Raw genomic sequence first — 20413 nt, 5'->3', positions numbered from 1 at the left:
ACAAAGTGCATGTCACAACACTTTTCAAGGCTTAACGTGCTTTAGTTGGTGTACCTATTGCATCCAGGTTTTCTGTAGTGTGCTACAGTAAGCTATTAATAGTTGTATTAAGCTAACATTGCGAACTTTACAAGCCATACTCAAGCAGACACCTCCGTTTTACCTAACATCTCAGGAGAACCTCTGATGAAAGCCTAAGTCCAGGAAGGTTTTTGGGCATTATGCTTGTGTTTGCAAAAACAATTCCAATTTATATTTTGAAAGGAACATTTTCATGTTAAATATATTGTCTGGGATCCGAGGGGCAAGAAACGTTTGACAATTTACCTGAATTAACTGAAAAGGAAGAGGGAGATCTAAATTAATTTGAAACTGGCATGAAGAAGTTACATTTTCTGAAAAGTGCAATAGGAAGAAACTGAACCTGCCTCTTGCAATTTTGGGGAAGGACGGCAGAAAACTGATCCCTCACTATCAAAGGTGATCGAAATTGCAAAAATAATTAAACATTCATTGAACTGTGTTGATCAATTATAACTGAAATGTGTCAACTAGCTGTTAGAAAAAGAGGCTAGAATTGATGAACAGAAGTAGTACAAGGTGACTTGTGTTAGGTAGGGTACACTGCAGCATTATTTTAACTTAAGAGATTGTCCTGCAATTAGGATGATTTATAGGGTGTGGAAGGAAAGGGACCTTAAAGTAAACATTGTAGATCTTTGGGGAAAGCAGTCCAAGGTTACTGGTGTGCATGAGGAAGAACCCAAAGCTCTTCTTATTGAAATAGTAGGGAATAAATCATATATGAAAGATATAATTAACATTATTGGTTGACCTTCATCATACATGAGATTTTTTGTAAAGAGTCCCAGGATGTGGTCCAGTAATTATATCCTGATGTGACTTCTGGAAGTTCTCATGATAAACTCGGGGACTTTGTATTGTAACCACCAGGATTTTCCTATGCCAGCATTGAATTCAGTGGTTGGTCTTGCAATTGTAAGGTTTATGTATCAAAGGTGGTTGATATTGTCCTTACCTGGCCACATCAATATGATATAGGAATACTGTGAGATATAGGATTGTCTTCCCATTAAGCTGAATGAGGAGACACATGCAATGAATGAGTACCAGGTTCTCAATCAGATGGAGAATATCTCCATCTTTTATAAAGAATTTTAGGAGGTTTTCAGTAATAATTTAGATTTCCTGAAAATGTACGTGCATAAAATGCGTTTTGAGGAGAGATCTGTTCCAGTAGTCAACAAAGTTAGGGGAATGTCTTTCAATGTGAGGGAAGAAGTTAATTCAGAACTTGAGAAACTGAGGGCCTGACATAGGAATTGGCAGCCACATGCCATGCTGCATCAGTAGCAGACACGAGAAGACCACCAAGTCGATGGTCTTCTGCCTGCTGTATTTAGCTGTTACAGACCTGCAGATGGTGTACCGCTGGCAGTTCACTGCTGGTGGGAGGACATCGCGGGACACAATGGGCAGCAGGCAATGGCAGTGGCTATGGAATCACACACACACGCTACCTTTGCCACATGTGTCCCCCTGCATCCTCCTGCATCACAACGACACAGCACACCACATACACACCGGCATCCATTGCCTTTCCACCCCAACACAACACAAACATTCCGAAAACACGCATTGCTAATATCCGAACATCCATTACACAACATACACACAACATTGACACTGCACCCACACATGACACAACCACAACAACCAACAGAGATGCACACTCATTTAAAAAAAAATATGCACACACAAGCACAACTACACACATCACAACACCGAATGCCACATAACACTACTCACCTGAATGTTGCATGCAGCAACCCAACATCAGACCCACATGCAAGTGGCACACATCTTGACACAACCACATCACCCACTCCAGCTCCATCCACCTCGCCCACCCAATCGCATCGCCCACACACATAAATATACTGAATCACAGACACAACTCGCAACACAACATGACAGGAGCAGGTCCCAGGCAATGTGCAGACATGGACACAGTTGACAAGTGTGATGGTACCATCATTGTGGTGCTAGCATTCAGTTGCAAATAGATACTAGCACCATAATAACTGCTGTGTATGTGTGCGATTTGTGTTGTGTACCAGGGTGTCCTGACCCGTGCCTGACCCACTCGTGTCCCCGACATATGCATATCATAGTAACTCCCAAAAAAATACTGTGACATGTATATGTCTGCAGTGTTCCCATGACAATGTGCAGTGACTCCCCATCGTACACATCCAATGCAGGTTTCCTACCTTTGTGTTCAACGACGGGGTTGTGTTTCCTCTGTGGTCCCGTGGCAGCAGTGAGGAAGGGTCCTGTCCAGTCTTGAGCAGTTGAAAACGAGAGTGGAATGGGGGAAAAGGGTTAGTTTTCACCCCTCTGCCTCTCAATCTGCGAACTCAGACCTAGAGGTCGGACTGCCACTTTTTCCTTGGCAGAAAGACAGATCCAAATCTGCTCAGGGGTAAGTGTAGCTCTAGTCCCACTATCAGCCACCTTTTCCTATGGCACCATCGACAGAGTATGGGATTCCTTGCTGAAGACAGCAGACTTGATCGGGCTTTAGTCTGTGGGTCCGCCAACATCTAAATCTGGCGGGACCAAGGCAGCGGGCAGGTTTTCAGTCGGAATACCGACGGCGGGACCGTTACTGTCAACATCTAAATCAGGCGCTGAGTCAGGCAGGTATTATTGAAACTCTAAAGTGTTCAGAATGGGTGGCACTAGTAGTTATAGCAAACAGGACATGAGGAGAACTTCATCTTTATATTGACTTAAGGGCATTCAACAAATATGCTGTAGGGAATCGTTTTCATTCACCCAGCATGGCAGTAGCTTCATTGTCTGGTGCCAGGTTTTTCAGCCCCCTAAAGCACGGCTTACCATCAAATGAAATTACATGATGGCACCAAGAATTTGAGATCCTTTATAACCCCCTATGGCACATATCATTTTGCGAGGATGCCTTTTGGGTTAAGTTCCTGCCTCCTCCATCTTCCATTGTGTAACGCATAGTTCGTTAAATGGAATGTTGGGGATAAACTTTGATCAGGACGACATTGCAGTCTAATAAGTGGTAAATCAGAAGTAGAGCATTTTGGAAGGGTGAGAAAGGTGTTAGAGGTACTATAAGGAATTGTTTTAGGTTGAATGGAAAGAAAGGTAAGTTTGAGAAAATAATATTGGTTATTTGGGACCCAAAATCACTTCTAGCAGAATAAAAACCAAGAAGGACCTTTTTAAAGCCATTTATGACTTAGAATTTCCCACACGCAATAAAGAAGCAGCAGCATTCTTGGGCATGGTCGAGTTCTAAGCCAAGGTCATCAATAATTTGGCCTCCAAGATGGGAGCCATAAGGAAACTTTTGAGAAAAGATACTGATTTTGTATAGTTTGGAGTGCATCTCTTTGTGAGTTAAAACATGATTTGATTGATGTACCGGTACTACAAAGTTATGATGTCAAGGAAACATGGTGTATCATAACAAATGCTAGCTGTAAAGGCCTTGGGTAGTGTTGGTGTACTTGATTCAGGATTATCATATTAAAACAATTGCTTTTTGCATGTATAAGTTTCAAAGTTTCTAAGACAACTAACTCAGGGATTGAGTGCAATGCTTCAGTTGTACAGTGGATTATCAGAAAAATTGGAAAACGTTTATTTGGGATTTTGACATTTGGACAGATCAGAAACTCTTGACTGAGGTTTTTAGCAAGAATGGTTTGGATTACATTTTCTCACATACCACCAGTTGGGTAGTGGCACTGAATGAGTTTTCCCACGATGTGAAGCACATTCCTGTGGTTTGCAATAAGGCAGCATATATGTCTTTCATGTTTAACTAAGGAAGTAAGTAATGGGGATAGCATAGATCATAATTGTGAGGAACCGGATTTTGTGGTGATATGCTCTGTTGCCCTGGAATCCGTTTTGCATAAAGTATGAATGGAAGCAGTTAGCTTGGTACTGTTTGGGGGCATAAGAAAGAATGTGATCCTCAGTTGCTTAGGTTTTTAACAGGTAAGGATGAGTTGGGTCTTGTAGAGGTCATAAAGGTCAAGGGTACAAAGTTGATGTAATTATTGAGGAACTTGTGGATTTGACTCATGAGAGCCATTAGACTATCAGCAAATTCAGAGTCAGAATCTGTTGCAATTATTGGTGGCCAGTTATGGGTTTCTAGGTGGAAAGGACAGTCAGGGACTGTATTGGTTGTTGTGTGAATGACAAAATGGGTAAAATAAGAAATTCACCTATGACATCTACAATATTCCTGTTAGGCCATGAGACAAGTTCAAGGAAAAACATTTCTGTTTATGTCTTGGTTGGTGTTCACATATTCTCTCAATGGCCTGCACCTATGTTTGTGAAAAATATTAAAAACAAGACAATTCTTGATTTGCTTATAAGGTCTTCTGAAGAGAGAGATTTCTCTGCAGTTTACTTATGGACAACAGCCCTCAGCTAGTTCCACTTGATATGGAAAAAGTATTGGTAGTTACAAATATCGCACATAACAGAATTTTCCTGTATCACCCGGAAAGGAATGGCCTGGTAAAAGGATTATTGGAACAATAAAGAAAGCTATTCAGTTAGCCAAAAGTTGGGGAAAAGTACAGAGGGGGAGGTATTAAGATGATTGGTGGTGTATAGGCTGATCCCTTATGCCACCACAGGAAAAGCATCCTTCAAATTGCTGTGGAGCGGATGAAAGGAGGAAAAGAGTAGTGTGTGCAATGGAACACAGGAGTCTGTGAGGAGGAGAAGATGACCTGTGCAATGTCTTTTTGAGATATACGTAAAGCTGTGTCTGTTCCACAGGTGTATGGGATGTTGTGGTGGTGAAACTGCTAACTCTAAAAGGTATTTTAAAATTTTCTCCTCCTATGTGAGTGGCAAATTTATTAAAAAGTGTCGTCAAAACCAAGGGTGGGTGCATCCGGAATATGAATCTTGCCTCATTGTATTACAAATAATGGGGCAGATTGAAGAAAAGTGGTGCTGTACCCAGTGCAGTGCCCCTTTCCTTGCACCCATTAGCACCCCCCTACCGCCACTATGTGTGCACCGTATTTTAAATATGGCACACTATGTCGCAGGGTAGGGGGCAATAGCGTCATAATTTCTGAAGCTATTAATGTACTGTTTAGGGTGTGCTCCAAACTTATGGCGCTAACGGTGAACAGTACATAGGGGCCTATTGTAACCAATGGTGTGCCCCCTCTTAATGCCTGCTCTGAGCAGGCGTTAAAAATGCCAAAAAAAAATGCCACAAAGAAATCTTTTAGATTTCTTTGTGTCATTTTTTTCAGCCTCCCTAACGGGGGAACTCCCCCCTTGCATATATTATGCGTAGCTCAGACATAATGTTGAGCAAGGGGTTACAAAGTGGCACAATGTATTCATTGCACCACTTTGTAAATATGGCGCAGAGTTTTGCCATTATGTAGCCACATTAGCGTAACAAAATTGATGCTAATGTGGCAATATGTGGTGCAAGGGGCTCTTAAATCTGCTTCAATGTTTCAAGAGTGGCATCTTGTAAGGACATACCTTCTGCTGACAGCTTGCGTGGGACCACAACCCTGAGTAGATAAAGCACCAGAAGAATTTCACCAAAGACAAAGAGATCTCAGGCAGTACAAGTGGGTACTGGTGGCAGAAGGACATTTCAACACATACCTTCAGATGTGAAATGCCAACGTCTGCTGATGTAAGTGCTTGATGGTAGGAGACCAGTTCTCTCACTTTGAGCTCCCCATAGTAGCAAAGTAGAATCAGAGGCAGTCTCTCCACAGAATCAGGAGTGAAGTCCAGAATGTATACTGGAGTTAATGAAAAACGAGGTGAATCAACCATGTGGCACTGTATGGAACAATTCCTAATGAAAGAGTAGTTTTTTATTACTTTAATATACGCTTGATATGCTAAGAAAACTGGCATAGCTTGGAATTCTCTAGAATTCAATTGTTGTCAAGAAATACAATAAAATAGAGTACATTGCAGGTGTTAGCATAGTTGCACTTATACACAACACAAACCTTTCAGATAAAATGCAGTAGGAAAACTACAGTTTTAACCAGCTGAAAAGATCTAGAGTATGAACATGGCATGCATACCGCAGGCAGGCTCTTACACCATCTGTGGCTGAATGAATAATTATACAACAGATTTATTGGATCAGCCTCAGTATAGATACATCAAAAGAAAGCTGAGCCAAGAACCATGTAGTTTTGATCTTTCCAGATGTTCCTCCTACTCTAAATATGGTCAATAGTGGAAACTAATACAGAGAAAATATACTCATCAGGCACTTTTTGTTGTTCAGAAAGAGGGATGCACTAGCATTTATAAAAAATAACCAAAGTAAACTGATTTATCTAGCGTTGCACAGATAAGAAGGACAAATGTTGTCGGCATACCAGATTGTGCATTACATTATTAAGTTAAGATGATTGTATAAATTAAAAGGTGTGAATTTCAGCAAAATTCACTAAGTAATATTCAGGGAATTAAAAGTCAAACACCTCTTGTAAACAGATTCTTGAAATATTTTTGTGTGCATCCCTTGAATAGTTTTTTTTTCTTAACCTTGGTTTGATTAGTTGTCCTCTAATCCAAATGTCATGTGTTGAATGTTATTTACATATCTAAGCATCTGAATCAAGACAAACCTAGTGGCAGGTACGCCATGTCCACCTAGTTAGGTTGCGGAAGTACATTCATAGCCAGTTCTAAAGGAGGTTCTACTGACTAAGATAAAGATCAGAAAAAGGAAAGGTGCATTCCATATAAAGTTAAAAGAGTTCATTTGAGATGTAAGGAAGGTTGCTCATGAGAAGGCTTCACATTACAGGTCCTTGAGCTCAAGAAATTGTTTTATTTTTTTAAAGCCATGTGGCAAGCCCCATTGAATTGCTTAGGCATTTGGCCAGTTTTGAGTCCAGTGACATTGTCCGGAGGTATACTGTGTGCTCCCCCCTATACTCCCGCAGGGATCAGGTGAGGGGGCTAGATGTGCTGAAGCCCTTGCAGCATCTAACAAGGCTGGTATCTTTGGGGCCTGAGTGGTCTCAGGGAGTCAAACTGAGGATTGCCTCCTGTTCTCACAAGAGTGGTCTCAAGTATTCATACTGAGGATGGTCTCCTGCTCTCCTCGTGAGAGTGGTCTCAAGCAGTCATACTGAGGATGATCTTTATTTTCCTTGTCAGAGTGGTCTCAATGAGTCATACAGAGGATGGTATCATACTGTTCTAGTAAGAGTGGTCTCAAGCAGTCATACTGAGGATGGTCTCCAGTTCTCCTTGTAAGAGTAGCCTCAAGCAGTTATGCAGAGGATGGTCTCCTGTTCTCCTCTTAAGAGTGGTCTTAAGCAGACATACTGAGGATGGTCTCCTGTTGTCCTCATAAGAGTGGTCTCAAGCAGACATACTGAGGATGGTCTCCTGTTCTCCTCGTAAGAGTGGTCTTAAGCAGTCATACTGAGGATGGTCTCCTGTTGTCCTCATAAGAGTGGTCTCAAGCAGACATACTGAGGATGGTCTCCTGTTGTCCTCATAAGAGTGGTCTCAAGCAGACATACTGAGGATGGTCTCCTGTTGTTCTCAAGCAGTCATATTTAGGATAGTCTCTTATTGTCCTCATAAGAGTGGTTTCAAGTATTCATACTGAGGATGGTCTCCTGTTCTCCTAGTAAGAGTGGTCTAATGCAGTCATACTGAGGATTGTCTCCTGTTCCCCTTGTACGAGTGGCCTCAGGCAGTCAATCAATCAAATAAATGTATGCGGTCAAAAAGGCCAGAAATGCAAATGCATATAACAAGGTGAAAGCAAGCAATCAAAAAGTACGTACAACAGATTAACCAGAACACAATTTTAGAGAAATAATAAAAGGGATTAAAACACATAAAAAATTACAATCATAAAATTCAGCAAAACGAACAGACAAATCCGCGAATTTCTCTAAAATCCATGCAGACCAATGAATAATTATCGATAATGGTAGTCACTAATAAACATACACTGACTAAAAACTATAATGGTGGAAGTGCAGCTAGCTATGTCAACTAAAAATTGCTTGCCTTAAAGGTTATAGTATAAACCTAATACCTAACCATAGTGTGTAAAGTGATAAAAGTGCAGGAAAAATTCTGCAGAAGGTCAACTCATGGGTGCACAGCACAGCCAGGCTATATCGGGAAAGTAATATATTGTAATAAAGTGCAAGGCGCTTAAAATCTCTTGTTGCTATTGATATGCTAGTTAGCTGTCCTGAAAAACACGTGAAAACGTCCATATTCCCAAAACAAAAAACTTCTTGCTAGGGTCTGCTATGCTAATGTGAAACATGGAGATTGCCTTCTGTTACATTATCTAAAAATGAAAACAAAGACTGTGAGAATCCATAAGACACCCATGATGGGGAGGAGGGGGGTTATTACATGTGTTTTCCTAATGTGGGTCACTGTCCATATGAAAGAGGTAACTCAGAAACACAAATTCGAGTCCCCCAAAGAACATAAAAACAAAAAGGCATCCAGATGCTTCCTATTATTATGTACTACAAATAAAGTTTTAAGTAAAATCTCCTAATATCGGCATAAAAACTACGAAATAGAATAAAATGCAAACTGTATTGAGATGATCTTCTGTCACTCGGGCATTTTACCGTCTTCTCCAGCCATTGCTTAATTTTAGGAAAAGCCACCAGGACATGGGCTATGCCCTTGCGTAATGGTGTCATGACAAAGTGGTGTTGGTGCAGACAGCAAATACTGCTGTACCCCTTCATTTGGTGTCAGGAAAAATATACAGCCACAGAAGGCCTTAAGAGGACAGTAGCACATCTGACAACAGATGTTTTGTTGAGAAGCATAATCTTCGATTCTCTCTTGCTAAATGTGCAACATACAGGGACAGGGTGTGGTAAAGCTGGACCAAGTATCTGGAGATACACAAGAGTGTTCTCAAGCAGTCATACAGAGGATGGTCTCCTTCTGTTCTAGTAAGAGCGGTCTCAAGCAGTCATGCTGAGGATGGATCTCGTGAGTGGGCTCAGGCATTCATGCTGAGGATGGTCTCCTACTGTTCTAGTATGAGTGGTCTCAAGCAATCATACTGGGGATGGTCTTCTGTTCCCCTTGTAAGTGTGTTCTCAAGCAGTAATACAGTGAATGGTCTCATAGTGTTCTAGTAAGAGTAGTTTCAAGCAGTCATACTGAAGATAGAATCTTGTTCTCCTCGGAAGCTTTTTATCAAGCAGCCGTACAGATGATGGTCTCCTACTGTTCTACTAAGAGTGGTCTCAAGCAGTCATGCTGAGGATGATCTCCTGATCTCGTGAGTGGGCTCAGGCATTCATGCTGAGGATGGTCTCCTACTGTTCAACTAAGAGCGGTCTCAAGCAGTCATTCTGAGGATGGTCTCCTCCTTGTAAGAGTGTTCTCAAGCAGTATTTCCGAGAATGGTCTCTTCTTGTGAATGGTCTCAATCAATCATATCCAGGATGGTCTCCTGCTATCCTCGTAAGAATGGTCTTGAGCAGTCATACTGAGGATGGTTTCCTGTTGTCCTATTAAGACTCGTCTCACCTAGTGATACTGAGGAAAGTCTTGTCTGCTATTAGTGAGAGCGCTTTCAGCTAGTCACATAAAAGATGGTCTTTTGTAGTCCTTTTATAAGTGGTTTACTCCAGCCGCATTAAGGACATATTCATTCCTCGGACAATATTTTGCTTCTTTGAAGTCACTTTAGCCATAAATGGACTGAAGGTCAATGCGACTGTGTGAAAAGGTCAGACATTGATCGTCCACTTGGAAACCACGAGCACCTCAGCCGAGGCCCTTCCCACAGCCTTAGGATGTGCCAGGAGGCAGCCGATTAAAGGCTGTGGTGAAAAAGCTAGGTTTAAGTGTTTAAACAGGTTTCTCTGCCTTGCTCGCATTCTTTGGAATACAGTCGTGGGCTTGCCTTTACTTGATTGTTTGTGACTGGATCAATTAGTGATCAGATTGTTGCCAATGCCTTGTGCTGAAGAGATACACAGGTATCCACCAGTTTCAGAGGTCTCGGCTAGGGTCAAATGAATGGATCAGGACATGCTTGTCTATATACACTACCCTTTAAAAGGGCATGTGATGCTTTATAGGACGACATGAACTTATAGGATGCTCATGTTACGCTTTTGGATCTTGGAAGTGCCAACAAACAGCCTGACTTCATTTGAAAGTGTAGTTTTGGCAACTGCGATACTCAAGAATCTTAAGCGGAGGATGTTCTTTGGTAGTTTCAGCCTCCAGGTTTTGTCCCTTAGACTGTTTCCATGGTAACCGAGTGCACATAAAGTTTGTCGAGGGTAGCACTCGGGTTCACCTCTAGCTCAGCGGTTGTTATCTGACCTCTGTCGCCGGAAGCAGTCATTATCGTAGGCTGCACTGTAGAAACCTCGGTCTGTCGAGCTGGCATCCTTAATTCATTTCCCAGTGGACAAATACATGCTCTCCTCATTAAACCTGTCTTCACAATTAGCATCCTTGCACGCTCAGCAGAAATGCCAGGGAGTTAGTGGGCACAGAGAGTAGGTAATCGATCCATTCATCCCTGAAATGCTCCTTCAAGAGTGGGATTGGGGTACAGTGCGTAAGAAACATAAAGGACAGCACCGCACCAGTATAGCTGAACCACGCAGCTCTTTCTGCCTCCCCCACCAAGGACAGGAACAGAGACCGATAATCCTGCAGGCACCTAAAAGATGCAGCCCTTGAGCGTACAGAAGGGCAGAGCAACATGGGTTCGGCTCTGAACAGAGGCGCTGGAAGTAGGGGTGCGGGGGAGCTGCAGTACCCCCTGTATAATTACCCTGGAGCTACGAAGGTGAAGGAGCAATGAAGATGCCTTTGATTTTGTTTATCTTGCCATATTTGCTTGCGCTCAAATATAGAGGTCAAATGCAGGCTATGATTCTGTCAAATTGCTGCTTATTCTTTTAACATTATGATTGGCTTTTACTTTTGTTTAACTGCAAAATTAGTGCATTTTGTAAAATAAACTATCTAACAAGCTTAGTAGGGTACATGAAAATTGAAAGTTAAGGCTGCCGGGTGTTGGTTTAAGATATACAACAAATTTTTAATAGCTGTAAATGAACTATGCACATTTCAAATTAAATCAGCAGTTAGCACAAATGAAGCACATTTTTTGTGATTATGAAGGGTGATGGGTACAAAGATTTTCTTAGGATCAACAAATCAGGAAGATTTACTTGGTGATGTGCAAATGATAAATATTTGCTGAAATCCTAGTATTGTTTGTGAGCTATGGTTTAATTGGTAAATCTGGATGTTAGTGAAAATTATATGTCCCTTTCAATGGAAATTGTGCTGTCTGTAAAGGGCAATGTGTTACCACACCATGCTTTAGAAATATATTTGTGACAGCTGTCCACAATGGCCCATCAGTTATAGACCACACCCTTGCCGCTCTCCTGCTGAATGGGCGTGGCTCGCTTGCTATACTTATCCTTCCTGCGACACTTGGATTTCTCACAATCTCTGTGAGTTCTCTGATGTAACAGATCCCCACTCTGGAAAGTGTTCCAGCGCCACTGGCTCTGCACTTTGGCCACGGTCATAAGCCACGGTCATAAAGTCTACTCAGCCAGCATTTGAAGAATCCATTCTGCAATACAAGGAGAAAACTGAACATATTTATATTTTTATGTGTTAAGCCTATACCACTTCCAGAGCTTCAAGCGCTAAGCTTCATGGTCTTTGCTGTTAGATATTTCTAACTCTCCGTTTTGCAGTGTTCGGTTCTGAATAGAAATTTCTGCAGGCTGATGTGACGAACGCACTACCAAATCTCTTTTTGAAATGCAATTTCTTCATGTAAACTGCATGTTAGTTTATCTTTGGCTTCATCCTTATTTAGTTTTAGGAAATCATTTGATGGTCCTTTTCCCTAAAATAAGTATATGTCTGAAGACCAGGTCTCAGCTACCTGTGAAGCTGTCCGTGCAGTGTATCTGCTTGCCTCACTGGAGTGCTATACTAAACCCTTTCAGTGGTAGGGACATTGTTGTCTCCCACGGTGACAGAGAGGATTGCCCACAGATGCAGGGTAGAGTCTTGTGAGACTAACAGTGTTGTAGTTGATTTGTTGTGGTCAGCAGGAGTGAGCTTGTGTGTCATTTCAAACTCTAATTAACTTTTCAAAATTTCCCTATACTTTACCATAGGTAGATCTCCCGTCCGATTGCAAAGGTCTCCTCCAAATGTGCAGAACATCAAATGCAGTCATAAATTCACTACTAATAGTAATTTTATGTCAAGACCTGAGGCTCATATTATGCTTTTCTTTTCCTGCTTTATTTTCAATAGGAGCTCCAGTCAAGAACGTTAACCAATCCCAGAAGGTTAGCAAAACAGGCTACCAATGGGAAATAGGAAACGGTGAACCAATCAAAAACGCGATACACATTAAGAATACCTAACTTGACTGCAAGCAGTCCTCTTTTCTTGCTGCTCGCAGTCAAGATAAGTATATATTTTATTGCATGCAATACTATTTATATTTTATGCGTATTTCGTCTACAATTGCTTAACGTTACTGTTGCTCAGTTCACAATCCCCGAATACTCGCGATCGCTCGCACATTTTTTCCTCTTCCCTGGGGATTCCCTATCCCCCTTTCTAACCACTTTGGTCAACGCGACCATTTCCAGAGTTCATACCACATTCGGTAGTCTTCTCACATGCTGCTTCAGCGCGCGTTCTAATTTTGGCTTTCACTTCCTTGTTGTTGATGTCTCCCGGCCCCTGGCTATTAAATTCTGCCTCGCTGCTGCTCGTTCTTCCTCCCGGAGGCGCAGCCTCTCATTCTCCTCACTCCGGTTGGCAGCTTTCACCTTACCTCCACGCCCCTTAGCCCTGTGACCTCCTCCTTCAGTTTTAACCCCTTTTTTCCAGTTTTTTAAAATTATTTTACCATTAAAATTGATTTTTCCTCGTTCTTTGAGGAAAACAATGACAAGAATGAGGATTTTACAAATAATTTAAACATATTCATTCAATCCTCTGTCGCAAAGGTGGTAACTGCCTCAATGAATAAAGTATCGAAACAGTTTGAAAATACTGTGTTATCCTTTTTATCACAATCTAATTTGGCCCTAACTGCGGGGGAAAGCAGAAAGCACAAAGCAACGGAGGCTTCTCAAGACACTCAAACCATATTTAAATTCTATGCTTTTGAACAGTGAGTCTTCCTCACACAGGACAGAGGACGAAGTTCCTCACAGGCCTCCAAGTAAGGAGAGGAAAACTTTGGGCTCTAGGAGTAAAGCGAAAACAAAACACTTACTCTTGGCTCGTAAGATTGTGATTGATAATATCAAAGATACTGATGATGACATCGGTGACTCCGATTCAGACAAAGATGCGGATAATGTTAGCAATTATGACTTTTTGATTGGTCCTCCTGCCAAAAAACATAAATTAGTGTCTTCAGGAGATTCACTCGCCGCCATGCCTATTCTGGATGCAGAATGGAATCCCATGTTCGATCCCAAACTAATCCATCACTCTAATTCTACAGAACGGCTTCCTTCAGATCATGTTGCGGGTTATATTACGTCCAAGTTACGCCTTCCGCTTGATAAACCGATTCGTGCTAAACTTCGTTCCGAATGTCCCATACCTTCCCTTCCACTTCACATTACTTCTACCCCTTCCATTGATACCTCCATGATCACGTTCTTTTCTAAATTTGGAAAAGACCCTCGTAAAGGTGTTGATAGGGCTTGGTCAGTCTGTCAAGATAAATTGTTGGATATTGTTGGACCTTTAGCTCGCATTTTCGATATGGAGGAATCAGCCAGATTACAAAATGATTTGATTGATCCTGAAGAACTTTCACTTTGGATCCAACTAGCTTTCTGCCTATTAGGGAATGCAAACTCCTAAATGACTCATGAGAGACGTAAAGGTCTCCTTCTCAAATTAGACTCTAAACTTGCTAACCTCGCTGTTATGGATCCAGGCCCAAAAGCTGACGGTTTATTGTTCGGCGATTTCGTCATTAAGGAATGAAGTAAATATGCCACAGCGTTTGCGTCACTCGACAAAGCACAACAATCACTTTAAAAAGTCTTCAACGCTTGTGTTTTTGACAGGGCCAGTAGAGGGAGTCACTTTGCCGTCCATTTCACCAAATATCAAGGGTATAGAGGCTCCTATAACACACCACAACAAGAATTCCGAACTCAATTCTACCCCCAAGGGTCAAGAGGCCTCAGAGGCAGAAACCAATGTAATGTCAAGGCCTATCAATCTTCAGGTAAGCCCAAATGTTGCCCATCTTTCTGTAGGGGGTCATCTAAAATTGTTTTTTCACAGGTGGAAAAACATCACTTCAGACCCTTGGATCCTCAACACAGTTCAAGGTTATTCCATAGAATTTTAAAAAAATCCTTTTCAAACGTCTTTTCCTTCCCCTTTAAAAAATTCTCCGCAGACATGTCAGCCCTGATTTCCCTAGAGATCCAAACTCTTCTCCACAAACACGCCTTTCAGCTTTCTCACCTTCAACCATCAGGATTTTTAAGTTCCATATTTCTAGTTATCAAGAAAAACAAAAAGGTGAGACCGGTCTGAAACCTAAAACAATTCAACCAATTTGTTGTCTATCATCATTTCAAAATGGAAACGATACTACATCTCAGGGACGCTCTTCTGCAAAGCAATTGGATGGTTCGCCTCGATCTCCAGGACGCCTAGCTGACTGTCCCTCTCCATCACGCTCACAGGAAATTTCTACAATTCCAATGGCAAGACCAAATCTATCAATTTTCTTGTCTTCCTTTCGGACTCTCCTCAGTCCCCTGGTGTTAGCCCCTTGGTGTTTTACCAAGGTAATGAAACCAGTAGTTGCAAATCTCAAAGCACAAGGTATCAGATCGATCATTTATCTAGACATCCTTCTCATACATCAAAACGTGCACACTCTACTCAAACATCTCTCTTACACGTCTTCGCTTCTGTCTGACTTGGGTTTCATAATCAACAAAACAAAATCTATCCTAATTGCTTCCCAAACCACAGTTACTAGGATTCCTTGTGAATTCCACTCAAGACACCCTTCAATTACCGGAGTCAAAAATAAACTCCATAAAATCGGAGATAATTCACTCTTTACGGCAGACTTTTCTCTCCCTAAGGTCCCTTGCAAGGCTTCTTTCTAGGTCTTCTTTGTAGGTCTTCTTTCCTCTTCGATTCAAGCAATCTTCCCGGGACCCCTTCATTATTGTGCTCTCCAAAGATTGAAAATCTGACATTTGCGCAAGGGTCTTGCTTATTCAGATTCTATCCCGCTAGATCAAGAATCCCGTACAGAACTTCAATGGTGGCTAGACCACCTAGACGCTTGGAACTGCAAGACTATCTTTGCATCAGCCTCAGATCTTGTATTAGAATCCAATGCAATCCTAACAGATTGGGGCGCGAAGTCTGGTCAAATATCAACTGGAGGCACATGGGCCCAAAATTATACTTTTCCTTTGCACGCTTGCGCCGCTTTGGCATAAAAAAATTACGCAAATGCGGCGCTAGAAAAGTATAAATATGGGCCATGGTCTCCACAGGAGTCTTCTTTGCGCATCAGATGCTTGCAGGCTTCTTTGCGATCAGAAGTTTTGCCAAAGACAAAGTCCATTGCTCAGTTCTTTTTCATACGGACAATCTCACGGCAGACAAATACATCAATCATCTGGGCGGTACCAGATCCAAACCTTTGGCAGAACTAGCCAAATGTTACTGGGAATTTTGCCTTCAATGGAAAATCTCCGTACAAGCAGAATATCTGCCAGGTTCTCTCAATATAGTAGCGGATCGGTATTCACGCCATCTCCTAGATTCCAGCGATTGGAAACTTCATCCATCCATCTTCAACTTGCTTTACCACAAAGGGGGCCTCTCCATATGGATCTCTTCACGTCTCGTCTGAACGCACAACTCCCCCAATTCTTCAGTTGAAGACTGGATCCTCAAGCTTTAGCAACAGATGCTTTCCTCCAAGATTGGTCAGTCTCAACCCACTATGCCTTCCCGCCATTCCTGATGATCAACAGAGTTCTCGCCCAAGTGTGTCGTCAGATGGCCACCGTAGTTCTAGTAGTGCCATTTTGGCAGTCCCAGGTCTAGTTCCCCCCCCTCCTCAAATTAGCAACGATTTCCCAGTCCTCCTCCCTTCCTTTCCCAATCTCCTTCTCAACCCCCAAGGTCTTCCCCACAAACTGGTTCTCAACAAGTCTCTTCTTCTTTCAACTTGGAAAGTTACAGGTCTTCAATTTCCTATCCAGGAATTTCGATCAAAGCTTGTTCCTATAGCAACAAGTCATGGGCCCCAGGCACATCTAAGGCATACAATCCCGCATGGTCAATTTGGTCCAGCTGGTGTCTGGGAAAATCTAGTAATCCATTTTCAGCAGAGATCACCTTAGTAGCTAACTTCCTTGCTTCTCAGGCTAGTTCTGGTAAATCTTACAGAACTATCAATCTCTATCATTCAGCCATCTCCTTTCATCACCCTTTCATCAATGGTAAACCAGTTGGCGAACACCCCCTCATTTGCCATTTGTTATAGGGAGTAAAGTTTTCAACTCCTCCTATACCCAAATATAGCAACTTGTGGGGTGTCAACCTTGTTTTACAACTGTTTTTATCTTGGCAGGATAATGATTTGTTATCACTCAAAATGCTTTCTGTTAAATTAACAATGTTATTGTATTTAATCTCTATTAAACTTCTTTCAGATGTCTGAGCCCTTGATATATCTTCTTGTCATTTTACTCCTACAGGTGTTCTCTTTAATGTTATAAGGCGCACTAAGACCAATATCTCTTCTGTGTTCTACCCCTTCTCTCCCAGTTTACCAACATTGTGTGTTGGTAACTGTTTAAAAGTTTATGAACAAAAAACTATTGATCTCAGAATGTCCTCTGCCACCTAACTTCTAATTTCTTTTAGGAAACCCCATAAGCCAGTTTCTTCACCCACCTTAGCTGGTTGGGTTAAATGGGTCATGTCAGTTGCTGGAATTGATATGTCCAAATTTAGGGCCCATTCTTCCGGGGAGCCATGGCTTCCAAAGCCTTTTGGGCGGGATCCTGCTAAGAAGACATTCTGAGATCAGCAGATTGGTCAAATGATGTTATGTTTCGTACATTCTATTGTAAACCTATTAACACTGCATCTTCTGTAGTGATTGATGTGCTTTGAACAAGCATAATATGAGCCTCCGGTCTTGAAATAAAATGTAGATTTTATAAATAATTTATGTTGGAAAGTCATAATTTTATTAAAGACACAGAGCCGAGTATTATCCCACCGCTTATCTATTATAATTATGTCTATTTTCTTCCCTCCCTATAGTTTCTACAAATGCTACAACACCTTCTTCAGAACAACCTTCTTCGATCCACATCCTCTACTGGACGGGATTTCCTCTCTCCTCCAGTGATGCCTAAGGATTCTTTCCAACCATCTCTGTACAAGGCTGATACTGTTTTCCATTTGGACTGGATTCAAGACTTTTTTTCTCTAATTTTAGCTATATGCATAATAGCTTGTATTTTTCCTATTTTTCAATCTTATTCGTGACTTTCTCGCAGAAGAAAAGAGGGCTGCTTGCAGTCAAGTTAGGTATTCTTTATGTGTATCAAGTTTTTGATTGGTTCACCGTTTCTTATTATTTCCCATTGGTAGCCTGTTTTGCTAACCTTATGGGATTGGTTAACGTTCTTGACTGGAGCTGCTATTGAAAATAAAGCAGGAAAAGAAAAGCATAATACTCGCCTCTGTGTCTTTAATAAAATTAAGACTTTCCATCATAAATTATTTGGAAAATCTACATTTTACTGTCGTATATGACATTTTCACTGACTTCACCACGTATTTCAGAGGTTAGGGACATGTAACTGTACACTTTTGAGTAACTTTACACTAGTAATTGATGATCACCCAAAGGAGTAAAGTTACTAAAAAGTGAAAGCTTAAACTTACAAACGTAGATTTACACACTTGTAAATTTACCTTAGTTATTAATCTCCCTAGCCTGGAAGAGCCTGTGACTCTGGGTAAGGAGACTACACCCTAAAGGGTGGATACAGCAGCATTAGTGTGACTCGAGCTATCAACAGGCAGATTACACCTAGGAGTTTATGATTATGGTTTTTACATTGGCACCCAAAACAAAATTTGGCTGCAGAGGAATTCCTCATACCCACAACTACTGGAGTCCCGAGAACAGTATTTTGGTGATGTATGGTGGGTCACTACTGTAGGGCTACCAAGCCAAATGGTTAAGACAGGGCATTTTGGGAATTCACCACAAAATTCAGTGTATTGGATGATCAGAGACATACCATTTAGTCAGCTACGGAGACACACTTTGACACACAGCTGTCATAGTATTGCCCAATCAATTCAGTGGACATGTGGGAGACCTATGAGGATTAGATCCATATTAACTTACTTTTCCACCATTCTCCACCATTGCCTCACCACCTTGTTGGCTACAAACCTAGAGACGGGGTGAGAAGTTTCCAGTTTCAGAGAAAGCTTGCTTTTGAACCTATGAGGGTTGATGAGTACTCAAGTAGTGAGGAAAGGAAGAGTATCGCAAAGGACCACACACTTCAGAGAGTTGGAGGCCTTCTAGGGCCATGCGGACTGGAATCAGTGATGCAAGTCAGATTATTGCATCAATGATATATGATTTCTGTTGCCCTGGTTTGTGGATTACTGCAGTAGGTATTCTTCATGTAAAAATGATGACATCCCTGTAGCTACCAAGAAAGTCTGTATCATGAAATGTACTCAAAACAAATATCCGTGCATGGTAGTTAGTCAATGATGTTAGAGTGCATTCGGTAATACAAAATTGAGCTATTGGGCATGCCAACCATGTTCATAAGCTATTTTACGGCTTGAATTAGCTAACATATTTCAGACACACACACAGACACACACACACAAAACAGATTACAACTCTGTTGCAAAAATGGCACAATTACTGTTATGTGTATTAAAGTTATTGATGTGGACTCTGTCTTCAATCTCATGATTTCTTCCTTGAAAAGTGCACTGACACCTTCTGTGAGTGAAGAGTTACCCTGTATAAAAATAATAAATAAAGAAACAAATAAATAAATATCATGTTAGATAGCGCCTGCATTCCCTGAAACCTGGGGGCATTAGCTACACTTGTATTAATGTGTGCATTTGTGAAGTAGTCAGCCAGAGGATGCCTCCAAGAGGGTGGAGAGGAAAATCACCAACCGCCTCAGACGAGGGGCAGACGTGTGGCAGTGAAGCAGAGTGCCCACAAGGGTCTGTGGTTGGGGCACCCCTGGCAGGTGCTGCTTGCTTAGGTGATTCTCACTCCACATCAGGACCCTGTGGACAGAGTTATCCTCTGGAGACTCATGACACCAACAATGATTCTATTTCAGTGGGCTGCACGTTCTCCACTTCAGCCGATCCTCACCACAGCTTTCTTGCAGCTTCACTGAGCTCGGAGCAGGGAGCTGCCATTGCCTGCAAACAGCTGCACATGGTAGACACCAGGACACAACTCATTCAGAGTGCATGGTTCGTGGATGCTGCATCTTGAAGGATTCCCTGCCTCATGATACTGCGATGTCTCAGGAGGTCCTACGGGAGTTGATCCAGGAGATGATACTATCTGTGATGAAAAAGACTTCTTATAACTTTTAAAAATATGGAAGGCAAATCAGCATTATCAAAGCAGTATCTTTTACATGTATTTTGAATACATACACAGGGAGGCTGTGTGATGCACGGCAGGGAACCTTGGAATGCAAGAACATGCCTTGAAGAAAGAAGGCAAGCAATGATGTATGTGTGATCATTTGACAAGGGGCCAGTTGCTCTCTCAAATGACATCACTTGATTGGTCCAAAGGTGTGGGCACTTGAAGGAGACACGAGAAGGGAGCACATGAGGCGAGGGGATTTGAATCACAGAGGGCAAGGACAGGTGAATAAGAAGGAAAACCATCTGGAAGAAAGAGAACCACAGCTTATAGTGTGTAATACAGGCAAGACATCATTGTTGGAAAACATTTATCGGGGGTCAGAAAGCAGGCCGGAAATAAGGGGCTGTTGGCTTTCATTTCCCATGGGCCGAGGAAGGAAAATAATTCTGCGGTGAAGGGTATAGAAAGGCCTCTAAAAGATCCCTCAAAAGCAAGTGCCTCAGAAACATTAGTGTTGCTTCAAGGAGCCAAGGTTAGATACGTTTATTCATCTTATATCTTGCTTTCTCCTTCCTTATTTAACCATGTTTTCCTCTT

At 41.8% G+C, this 20413-nt stretch overlaps 1 long non-coding RNA gene across 1 annotated transcript in view; it reads right to left on the bottom strand.

The window, feature by feature from the left end:
• The window catches only part of LOC138260723 (uncharacterized), a 166754-nt gene that overhangs the window by 78566 nt on the left and 67775 nt on the right, over positions 1-20413 (bottom strand). Inside the window, exon 3 of the long non-coding RNA XR_011198941.1 lies at positions 5728-5870. This is a non-coding gene — a long non-coding RNA (uncharacterized lncRNA). The remainder of the gene's footprint in view (positions 1-5727; positions 5871-20413) is intronic.

This window comes from Pleurodeles waltl, chromosome 10 (assembly GCF_031143425.1).
Source record: "Pleurodeles waltl isolate 20211129_DDA chromosome 10, aPleWal1.hap1.20221129, whole genome shotgun sequence".
In the NCBI taxonomy this organism is placed as follows: Eukaryota; Metazoa; Chordata; class Amphibia; order Caudata; family Salamandridae; genus Pleurodeles; species Pleurodeles waltl.
Note: the sequence above shows the minus strand (reverse complement) of the source record. Positions and strands in the feature narration are given on the sequence as shown.